We start from the raw sequence: 11,547 nt of genomic DNA on the forward strand, positions 1-11,547 counted from the left end.
CCTCTGCTCCTGCCTCCTTCTGCCCCTCTATTTCTGGTGACTACCACATCCAGCACGTGGCATGCCAGGGGCCAGTCCCCCGTAACCAAGCAGCCTAATGGGCTGTATGGGTCTTCTTGATGCCCACTCCCACTGTACTCTGCAGTCTGGCAGTGCTGCCACTGTATACTTGGCTGGTCTGGCATCAACCACATTTGGAATCTGGCTCCATCAGACACTGCTCCCTGTCTGGTACCAGGGACTGTAGTTGATTCTGTTTCTGTTGACAGCTATCTTCTCCAGTCCTAGCTCAGCTCTTATCCCTGGTCCCACATACAGTGTTCTCATTACCACCTTGTACAGCACAGTCATGCATAGTTTAACCACAGGGACATGTTCTGAGAAATGTGTCATTATGTGATTTCATTGTTGTGCAAACTTCCTAGAGTGTATTTACACAAACCTAGACGATACAGCCTACTATAAACCTAGGCTACATGGCTTAGCCTATTGCCCCTAGGCTGCAAACCCGTATAGGATGTTACTGTACTGAACACTGTAGGTAATTGTAACACAATGGTAAGTATGTATGTACCTAACTTACCTAAGCATAGAAAAGGTATAGTAAAAATGTGATATAAAAAATAAAAAATGGTACATCTGTATAGGGAACTTACCATAAATCAAGTTTGCAGGACTGGAATTTGCAACTCTGGGTGTCAGTGGTGAGTGAGTGTGAAAGCCTAGGACATTACCATACTTTTGTTGTTGTTGTTGAGACAGAGTCTCACTCTGTTGCCCAGGCTGCAGTGTAGTGGCACAATCTCAGCTCACTGCAACTTTCGCCTCCTTGGGTTCAAGCGATTCTTGTGCCTCAGCCTTCTGAGTAGCTAGGACCATAGGTGTGCACCACCACTCCTAGATAATTTTTATATTTTTAGTAGAGATGGGGTTTCATCATGTTGGCCAGGGTGGTCTTGAACTTCTAGCCCCCAAGTGATCCACCCACCTTGGCCTCCCAATGTGCTGGGATTGTAGGTATGAGCCAGGGCACCCGGCTACTGTACATTTTTATATGACAGGCAGCACAGTAGATTTGTTTACAGCAACGTCACCACAAACATTTGTGTAATGACATTACAACAGCTATGCTATCACTAGATAGGATCTTTTCAGCTACATGATCATCTTATGGGACCATTGTTGTATACGTAGTTCCTCATTGACTGAAATGTCGTTATGTGTTGATGCATAACTCTAGTTGCATTTTAACTCATCCGTCTTCCCTATCAGACTGTGAGCTCCATGAAAGCAAAACTCTCTTCTGGTTTTCTCCTCATTGTATTCCCAGCACCTAGCACAGCAGCTAGCGAAACAGCAATATTTAGTCTGTATTTGATCCATGAAAATGAAAAGGTGATATCCCATTCCTGTAGAGGGGAGTGATCACTTACTTGATTTTGCTGATGCACATCCGTCTCTGTTCAAATTGAAAGAGCAAGTTCATTGCAAACTATCTCTGGCAGAATTGTCACTTCTGAACACGTGTCTGTACAAAGACCTTTGCTCATTACAAAATAGGGGTCGTAACAGAAATTGGTCCCTTTGGTTGATTTTACAATTATATTTAATTGCTCACCATTCTGCCAATTAATCAAGCCTTCAGTTGCCAGAAGTAAGGACATTTTTTTAAGAGGTGGATTAAAGGGGAAATTGCATTTGATGGGAGAAGATGAGGCCGTGGCTCTGAAATATCTTCAAGTGAGTCACAAAGTATCTCTAAACCTTAGTTTCCTCATCTGGAAATTGAGATAGTTGAACTCAGTAATCACTAAATTTCTTTCCAGGTTTATGGTCCTATTAGCTTATAATTTTGTTTCACTAATGCAAGTCTCCAAGCCTGCTCTTTCTGTCTTGTGTTTTGGCCATATCAGAACCTCAGGGTTAAGCCTTCGCATGACTTTTCATATGTTGCCACCAGGTGGCAGGAGTGTGCCACAGTCCTTTGGTTCCATGCATAAAGAGCATGAGCGTCAGAGGTGGACTTAGGATGGTAGCTTTCTGAGCTAGAAGGGCAGAGTCTTTGAGTTTTTGAAATAGCAAACCCTCTTGTTTGTGACAACACATTTGCTTTTGTGCAAAACAACAATTTGAGGGTTAGCAATGACCATATCTAGAAATGACTGAGGACCCAGAGTTTTATAGTCCAGAATTTTAAGGACATGGCACCCAGCCCCTGGTGGTCTTCTCACTCCCACTTTATACCTGAGTAGACCATGGAAGCCCATCACCCCAGCAGCCACTGTGGAATTCAGCGTCCCATGAGGAACACCACGGGCTGAACCAGGGTTGATGTATTTACACTGTTTCTTTGCTCCTTCCTGTCTCCAGGGAAAGAGATCAGGGCTAAGCCCACTGAAATTTAGGATCCGTAAGTCCTTTGAAAGAAAACTTTAAACTATTTGCCTACTTATAATAAAGTTTTACCTAAACACAAGCTCAGCAAGGAAAATTGTCACCCCCTGTGATGGTTAGTTTTGTGTCAACTTGTCTGGGCCATGGTGTGCCCAGATGTTTGGTCAAACATTATTCGGGGTGCTTTTGTGAGTGTGTTGTTGGATGAGATTAGCATTTAAATCTGTAGGCTGAGTCAAGCACATGTGGCCCTCCCTAATGTGGATGGGCCTCATCCAATCAGTTGAAGGCCTGAAGAGAACAAAAGGCTCTCCCTCCTCCAAATAAGGGAGACTTCTTCCTACCTAAGTACTTTCTTCAAACTGGACAATGGCTCTCTCTGGGTCCCAAGCCTGTCAGTCTTCAGCCTAGAAGCTCACCATTAGCTCTCTCGCATTGCTAGTTTGGTAACTCACTCTGCAGATCTGGAGATTTCTCAGCCTCTGCAATCACATGAGCCAACTCCTTAAAATAAATCCCTTTATATATATGCGTGTATGTGTGTGTGTGTGTGTGTGTGTGTGTGTGTGTATAACATATATATGTAGAGTATATATAAAATACGTATATTATGTGTATATATATATATGTAAAATATCCCATTTCTTCTGTTTCTCTGGAGAACTCTCACTAACATACTCCCTGGCTGGCGATTCATCCTTTGGCTATGCTTTCATTTCACACATGTGTACTGAGAACCCATCTAGTACTAGGCCCTGTACTAGGCATTAAAATAGAAAGATGAACCCAGCTGCCTGACTTAACAGATTCAAGAACAAGGGAAAAGACAGTACAGAAATGAGGTGTTACAGAATAGAAGTCAATCTGGAGCTGAGGAAAGCTAAGGATGACCAGATGCTGAAGAGGAGAAATGTGAGCTCATTTCCTGATGATGCTACTTCTCTGCTGCAGAAAAACCGCAACAACCAGGGCACTGTAAATTGGTCTGTTGATGACATTGTCAAAGGCATAAATAGCAACAATGTGGAAAGTCAGCTCCAAGCGACTCAAGCTGCCAGGAAACTACTTTCTAGAGGAAAACCGCCCCCCCCCCAACCCCCGCTGCAAAGACAACTTAATCTGGGCTGGTTTGATTCCAAAATTTGTGTCTTTCTTGGGCAGAACTGATTGCAGTCCCCTTCAGTTTGAATCTGCCTGGGCGCTAACACTGCTTCTGGGAATCAGAACAAGCCAAGGTTGTGGTAGATGGAGGTGCCATCCTAGCATTCATTCCTCTGTTGGCATCTCCCCATGCTCACATCAGTGGACAAGTTGTATCGGCTCCAGGAAACATTGCATGTGATAGCTCAGTTTTCCGAGACTTGGTTACTAAGTACGGTGCAGTTGACCCGCTGTTGGCTCTTGCAGTTCCTGATATGTCATCTTTAGCATGTGGTTACTTATGTAATCTTGCCTGGATACTTCCAAATCTTTGCTGCAACAAGAATCCTGCACCCCTGTTAGATGCTGTTGAGGAAATTCTTCCTACCTGAGTTCGACTCCTGCATCATGATGATCCAGAAGTATTAGCAGATACCTGCTGGGCTATTTCCTACCTGACTGATGGTCCAAATGAATGAACTGACATCGTCATGGGAGCAGGAGTTGTGCCCCAACTTGTGAAGCTTCTAGGAGCTTCTGAATTGCCAATTGTGACTCCTGCACTAAGAGCCATAGGGAATATTGTCACTGGTACAGATGAACAGACTCAGGTTGTGATCGATGCGGGAGCACTTGCTGTCTTTCCCAGCCTGCTCACCAACCCCAAAACTAACACTCGGAAGGAAGCTACGTGGACAACGTCAAACATCACAGCTGGCTGTCAGGACCGGATACAGCAAGTTGTGAATCATGGATTAGTCCTATTCCTTGCCAGTGTTCTAATTCAGATCTCAGGATACAAAAGGAAGCTGTATGAGCTGTGACCAACCATATCAGTGGTGAAACAGTTGAACAGATTGTGTACCTCATTCATTGTGGCATGCTGATGAAACTCTTAACTGCAAAAGATACCAAGGTTATTCTGCTTATCCTGGATGCCATTTCAAATATCTTTTAGGCTGCTGAGAAACTAGGTGAAACTGAGAAACTTAGTATGATGACTGAAGAATGTGGAGGCTTAGACAAAATTGAAGCTCTACGAAACCATGAAAATGAGTGTGTATAAGGCTTTGTTAAGCTTAATTAAGGATTTCTCTGTAGAGGAAGAGGAAGATGAAAATCTTTGAAGGCTATACCTTCCAAGTTTAGGATAGGACTCCTGGGAACTTTAACTTTTAGATCATGTAGCTGAGGCATAAATTTGTTCTTTACTACGTTTGGTATAAGTTTGTCTTACCGCTTCTCTACAAAGAACTCTTTTAAATACGGTTTGGTATTGTAGCACTTTTTACACTGAAACTATACTTGAACAGTTCCAACCTGTATATACTGTATAAAGCTTGTCCTCTGAATGGGTTTCTTATTTCTTTGTGGAATTTCATATCTTGCTGTGTGCTGTAAATAAAGATTAAAATCCATCCCTCCAAAAAAAGAAAAAAACAAAAAACAAAATACAGAGGTGAACAAGTTAGCATGTTTCCTACCCACAGAAACCTTCCAATCTACTGAGGGGGATAAAGGATCAAATGCTCACACAAGTGTAAAAATGTAGCTATGGCAAGTGCTGCTGAGAGACAGGAGTGGCCACTTGGAGGAGTAGGAAGGAGAGGCTTGATCTGCACAGTAGCCACTAGCCACAAGTGCTCATTTAAATTCAAATTACAAGGCCAAGCATGGTGGCTTACACCTGTAATCCCAGCACTTTGGGAGGCTGAGGCGGGCAGATCACCTGAGGTCAGGGGTTCGAGACCAGCCTGGCCAACGTGATGAAACCTCGTCTCTACTAAAAATACAAAAATTAGCCAGGCATAGTGGCAGGTGCCTGTAATCCCAGCTACTCAGGAGGCTGAGGTAGGAGAATTGCTTGAACCCAGGAGGTGGAGATTGTAGTGAGCTGAGATCAAGTCACTGTACTTCAGCCTGGGTGACAGAGCAAGACCTAGTTTCAGAAAAAAAAAAAAAAAAAAAATCAAATAACAGCCAGACTCCACATAATGATGTTTTCATCAATTAAGGACCACATATATGATCGTGGTTCCATAAGATTATGATACTGTATTTTTACTGTACCTTCTAGGTTGAGATATGTTTAGATGCACAAATGCTTACCATTGTATTACAGTTGCTGACAGTGTTCAGCACAGTAACATGCTACTCAGATTTGTAGCCTGGTAGCAATAGGCTACACTGCATAGTCTAAGTGTATAGTAGGCTATACTATCAAGGTTTAAGTACAGTCTAGGATGGTCTCACAATGACAAAATCACCTAATGATGCGTTTCTCATAATGTGTTGCCATTGTTAAGTAACACATGACTGTAGTTAAAATTAAATACAAATAAAAATATTAAAGCACTCTGGGAGGCTGAGGCAGGAGGATTATTAGAGCCCAAAAGATTGAGACCAGCCTGGGCTACATAGGGAGACCCCATCTCTACAAAAAATAAAAATAAAATTAGTCAAGCATGGTGGCACGTGCCTGTAGTCCCAGCTACTTGGGAGGCTGATTTGGGAGGATCGCTTGAGCATGGGAGGTCGAGTCTGCGGTGGGGCCGGGATCGTACCCCTGCACTCTAAGCCTGGGCAACAGAGATCCTGTCTCAAAAAAAGAAAAAGCTCCTTATTTGCACATGTGAAGGGCATGATAGCCGCATGCAGTCAGCAGCCACTGTATTGGACAGCACACATAACAGAACATTTCTATTGTCACCAAAAGTAATAGTGCTGACCTAGAGCAAGGTTTCTCAAACTTAGCACTATTACCATGTTTGGCAAGATAATTCTTTGCTGTCAAGGGCTGTCCTGTGTGCTGTTGGATGTTTATCAGCAGTAACTCCCTTCACCCAGTTATGACAAGCAAAATGCCTCCAGACATTGTAAAGTAGCCCTTGAGGGGGCAAACTTGCCCCCAGTTCGGAACCACTGGGCTAGAGAACATTCAGACAGAATTAATTTTAGTAATCAGAATGCAGAGTGGTAAGGGCTTTGAGGTGGTAAACCAAAGTGTTGTCAGAACATGGGAAGAAAGTTCTCATCTCAGACTGGAGGACGCAAGGGAAGGCTTCCCCAGGGAGTTGACTTCCAAGCTACATCTTGAAAGGCAAGACAATGGCAGCAACAAGGCTTGATACCACCTAGCACGTCACTAGTTCCACCACCAACCTCTTCCTGCCTTCATCATCTATTCCGGTCCCTGGATGGTTCCACGCTAAACTCAGAGGCTGCTGTGTGAATTCTACTTCCCTTCATTCTCCTCTTTTAGGTTACTAGTCTTGTAATGTTTAAAAATCTCAGCTGGGTGTGGTGGCTCACACCTATAATCCCAGCACTTTGGGAAACTGAGAGGGGAGGTTTGCTTGAGGCCAGAAGTTTAAGACCAGCCTGGGCAACACAGCAAGACCCCATTGCTACAAAATGTTTTAAAAGTAGCCGAGTGTGGTGGCATGTGCCTGTAGTCCTAGCTACTTGGGAGGCTGAGGTGGGAGGGCCACTTGAACCCAGGAATTCAAGGGTGCAGTGTGCCATGATTATACCACTGAACTCCAGCCTGGGTGACAGAGTGAGACCCTGTCCCCAAAAAAGCAAAGATCTCTTGTTCTTTCTTGACTTGGTTAGGGCTCTTAATGTGGCAATAAGAGCTAATTCAACAAAAGGGGTACCAACTGTAAAGACAGGTCACATGAGACTCAAGAAAGGAACCCAAGTTCATTCAGACCCCATGGAGATGTGAATGGGAATATCATTGCACAAAAAGGCTGCTCTATCTCTTGAGGGCTTCATGACCTCACTTAAGACATCTCTGATGCTCTCTGCACATGATCTCTAGTCTCACCTGTCTGCTGATCTGTTTCCTCCTCCTTCAGTTGCAGACAGTCCATAATGGCCACCCAGTTCCCTTTACAGAGGCGCAATGCTTCATAGTCCTTTTGACTTCATTGTCAGTTGGAACTGGCCTATGTGAATTTTAGCTCAACATCCTACATAGGAATATAATAGGCCTAACTCATCATTTTTCGATAAAGGCCACACAAGTCAAGGGCTCCTAGTCTAAAAGACAGTTCCCACCCAGGGCTGATGTCTACCCCTATTCCGTGCCACTTGGTACAGAGTCTGGGTCTACTCAGCGGGGACCTGCAATGGGAGATAAGGGAAGGCCGGGTGCCCTGTACACAGTTGACTCAACTTCTACTACTTTGGTTTAGTTCCTCATTTCTTTTTTCTCTTCTTGTTGTCAGTTGCTCTGGAGTTGTCCCAGATTCCTCCATTTTCTAATCTGTAATCAACTCCTTACTTTCTCCCATCACCTGCTACAGTAGCTAGCACATAGTAGATGCTCAATAAATATTTGATATCTTGAAGCCCACTAGTCAAAGACTGCCAGGAACACACCTATAGTCAAACACATGTAGGTTTATTGATTTGCTGCAGTAAGGAAGAGCACATGGTTTTTCAATCAGAGGGCACTGGAGGGGCTTATTGAAGGATTTGGGTTTAGGCTAGGTGATTGTAAGGAAGAACTAGAGAAACAAGAGCCAGTTTTGTATTAGATGTTATTAGAATGTGAGAACAACTCAGTAACTTGGTATCTGAGAAATTCTTGTCGAGGAAGCAGGAAGAACAAAATGGGACTGGGATGTCATTGGCAAAAAAGTAATAATAGTAACCTCCCAGAGGTAACTTCTTTAGCTCTAATGTGGCCTTGACTCTGTTTACATAGAAACATTATTTATTACAGTCTGATTGACAACAGGGTTGATTTTTTTTTACATTTTCAGTTAAATTAAAAAAAAAAAACTCAATGACTATTTATGCAAATGAAGAAGCAATTGCAATGAGTTACAGGCAAGGGTGAGGTGCCACGTTTAAGCCAGCCAAAGCGACTCTTCATATTATCTGTCTTTCAAATGATTGCTTTTTACTGATGTTGAACAAAATTGGTCTTTAGTATAATGATGTAACACAGATTCATCTGAGGCTTCCTCTACAATTTTGAAATAAGTGGTGCTGTATGTGTTCCATTGCTGATATTTTCACCCTTCTTTATTTTGATTGCTCATTCAAGGATACCTTGCAATTGGCCAATGTTCCTCTTCAAATGTGGTCCCATACATTCCAGGTACTGTCTGCTTGGAGCTAAAAACAATAGGTCTATTACTTCCTGAGTTTGCAACACCATGCTCATGGGACACATTTTTTTTTTCGTAGTCATATTACCCTATAGGTTCACATAAGGCCAGAAGTTTAAGACCAGCCTGGGCAACATAGCAAGACCCCTTCTCCATAAAAGGTTTTAAAATTGGCTGGGTATGGTTGGCATGTGCCTGTATTCCTAGCCACAGGCTTGACTTGGTTAGAGCTCTTAATACTTTTAACCAAGAGCACCCTGGTCTAGTATTTGATTTTTGGAATCTGAATAGAAAGTGAATTTGTCATCACTCACAACATGTTATTCATTCTTACTCAACATTCTGGAAGGCTGGAAAAACACCTGTTGTATTTGCTTTTCCTCTGACTTTTTGTTGTATGCAATTTGGTTAATATCACTTCTCTGTAATTCATGCACAACATTGCCAAATGTTGAACTGGACACATGGAAAAAGAGAATCTCTCCAGCTTCAGGAAGTCATCAAGCAATGCTTTTTTGTCATGGTTGTTGGACTGCTTTCAATTTATTAGCCCATTTTATTAGTCAGGTTTCTCTAGAGGGACAGAACTAATAGGATAGATGTATATATAAAGGGGAGTTTGTTAGGGAGTCACATGATCACAAGGTGAAGTCCTACAATAGGCTGTCCACAAGCTAAGGAGCAAGGAAGCCAGTCTGAGTCCCAAAACCTCAAAAGTAGGGAACCTGACAGTGCAGCCATCAGTCTGTGGTTGAAGGTCCCAGAGTCTAAAAACTGAAGAAGTTGGAGTCTGATGTTCAAGGGCAGGAAGCATCCAGTATGGGAGAAAGATGTAGGCTGGGAGGCTCAGTCAGTCTAGTCTTCCCATGTTCTGCCTGCTTTTATTCTGGCTATGCTGGCAGCTGATTAGATTGTGCCTACCCAGGTTGAGGGTGGGTCTGCCTTTCCCAGTCCACTGACACAAATGTTAACCTCCTTGGGCAACACCTTCACTGACACGCCCAGAAACAATACTTTTATCCTTCAGTCCAATCAAGTTGACAATTGTTTACCATCACACCCCTGCACATTTCACTCCTGTGTGAGTAGATGGGGAGCTTTTTGCCATGGTGCAACTTGAAGCACCAGGAGGAATGGAGAGGATTGGGGGAAGTGGGAGCAGGACGACCAGTGAAGATTGCAAAGAATAATACAAGACTGAGTCCATTTGTTCTTAAAGTAGGACAGGTGGCATTGGAAATGGACAAGAAGATGTTGCTAGAAATATGAAAGAAAAATTCAACAAGTCTCCATGAACAACAAATGAATATAGGCACAAATGGGGAAAAGACAGGTTTAGAGTGTGAGTAATTTGGATGGTGTTGGTGAAAATAAAGACGTCTTGGGGAGAAGTCTTTTGGGGCATAGTTGGATGATGATGGGGAATTCTTGCTGAAATGTGTGAGACAAAAGTACTAGCAAGATTTGAGTGGGTTTTTTTTGGGGGGGGTCTAAATTCTGGGCAATTTTTGTTTGTTTTTGTTTTAGGGCACTGTTCATTTTGTTTTTACAAGAGCCATTTGAGGAGGGTAGGACTAATTCATTTTTGCAAAAGTGAATTTGAGGCTCAGAGGAGCTAACATTTTTGTCCAAGGGTATACCTTTAGGAAGAGTGCCACCCTGGGGATATAGAAGTAACTAGACATGTGCCCATTCTCTCTTGCAGAACAGTAAAGGTAATTGCTAACCCACTTAAGTTTGGAGAAGACAGAAGACTGCATTTAATTCAGTCTGGTAGGAGTGAGGAAAAGAATAGGAAGTCTTCTAAGAGGATATAGTATATCAGAATGGAAGGTCAAGTCAGAGAAAGAAGGATATTCAAGGCAGAGAGAACAACATGCAACTATAGAATGCTTAGGAAACAGCAAAGAAATTCATTTCTGCTAGAGAAAAGATGATGCGAGGATGAGATGGAGAGGTGGCAGGACAGGTAGTCAGAACCCAGCTGGGGGAAGTTATTTTATGCCAGGCTGGAATTTGGACTTGACATTGTTTGCAATGGAAAGCCAGTGAAGATTTTAAACTGTAAGATTAATCCAACAGGATTGAATTGGCATGGTAGAAAGATAATTCTGGCAGAAACATGAAGCCTTGATTAGAAAGGGAGAAGTAGGAGGCCCTTCAGAAATCCAAGGATGATAGTAGTCTGGCAGGCATATAGATAGTAGTCTTGCAAGGCAGAAGCAAGAGTAATGGGACAGAGAAGACTGACTCAAGACATGGGAGGAAGAATGCAGAAGACTTGGAGACTGCTTCGATGCAGAGATTTTGGAGATGGGACAGTGAGGAGGACTCTGGGATGGTGGCTAAAATCACTGGTTAGATAGTCAGGTCGATAGCAGAGACAAGGAAACTAGGAAGGTGAATAGGTTAGTTGGGGAAAGAATGGGATGAAGATGCAAATCTAGCTTTCCATGTGCCAAATTTAAGTGTTTTGTGACAATTGAGGAGACCTGTTCAGTAAGCAACTGAATATTTGGGTTTACAAAAGATGAGAAGTTTGGGCTGAAGATAAAATGCCCTTAGGGACATTGTGGTTTGAATTGTATAGTTGATTCTCTTTATTCATGGTAGTCATATTCTACAAAGTCACCAAAAACACTGAATTAGTGAACATTGAGCCATTGCTCCTAGGGGAAATATGGGGTTAGGTTCCTGTGAACCTTTGGTTGTAATATTTTTATCAACTAATATTTTTATCAACTAATCAGTGCATAATCTTGTTTTATGTGTGTTTCCATTTAAAGATGCCTTATTTAATATATATTGTTGATTCACTAGCATTAAACTCATGGACAACAACACTGTAACTTATGCCTAACTGAGGCTTTTCTAATACATATATTTT

At 42.6% G+C, this 11,547-nt stretch overlaps 1 pseudogene; it reads left to right on the plus strand.

The window, feature by feature from the left end:
* Positions 1 to 3,186: 3,186 nt before the first annotated feature.
* On the plus strand, positions 3,187 to 4,661 carry LOC104682731 (annotated as a pseudogene).
* Positions 4,662 to 11,547: the final 6,886 nt, after the last annotated feature.

Source organism: Rhinopithecus roxellana, chromosome 16 (genome assembly GCF_007565055.1).
Source record: "Rhinopithecus roxellana isolate Shanxi Qingling chromosome 16, ASM756505v1, whole genome shotgun sequence".
In the NCBI taxonomy this organism is placed as follows: Eukaryota; Metazoa; Chordata; class Mammalia; order Primates; family Cercopithecidae; genus Rhinopithecus; species Rhinopithecus roxellana.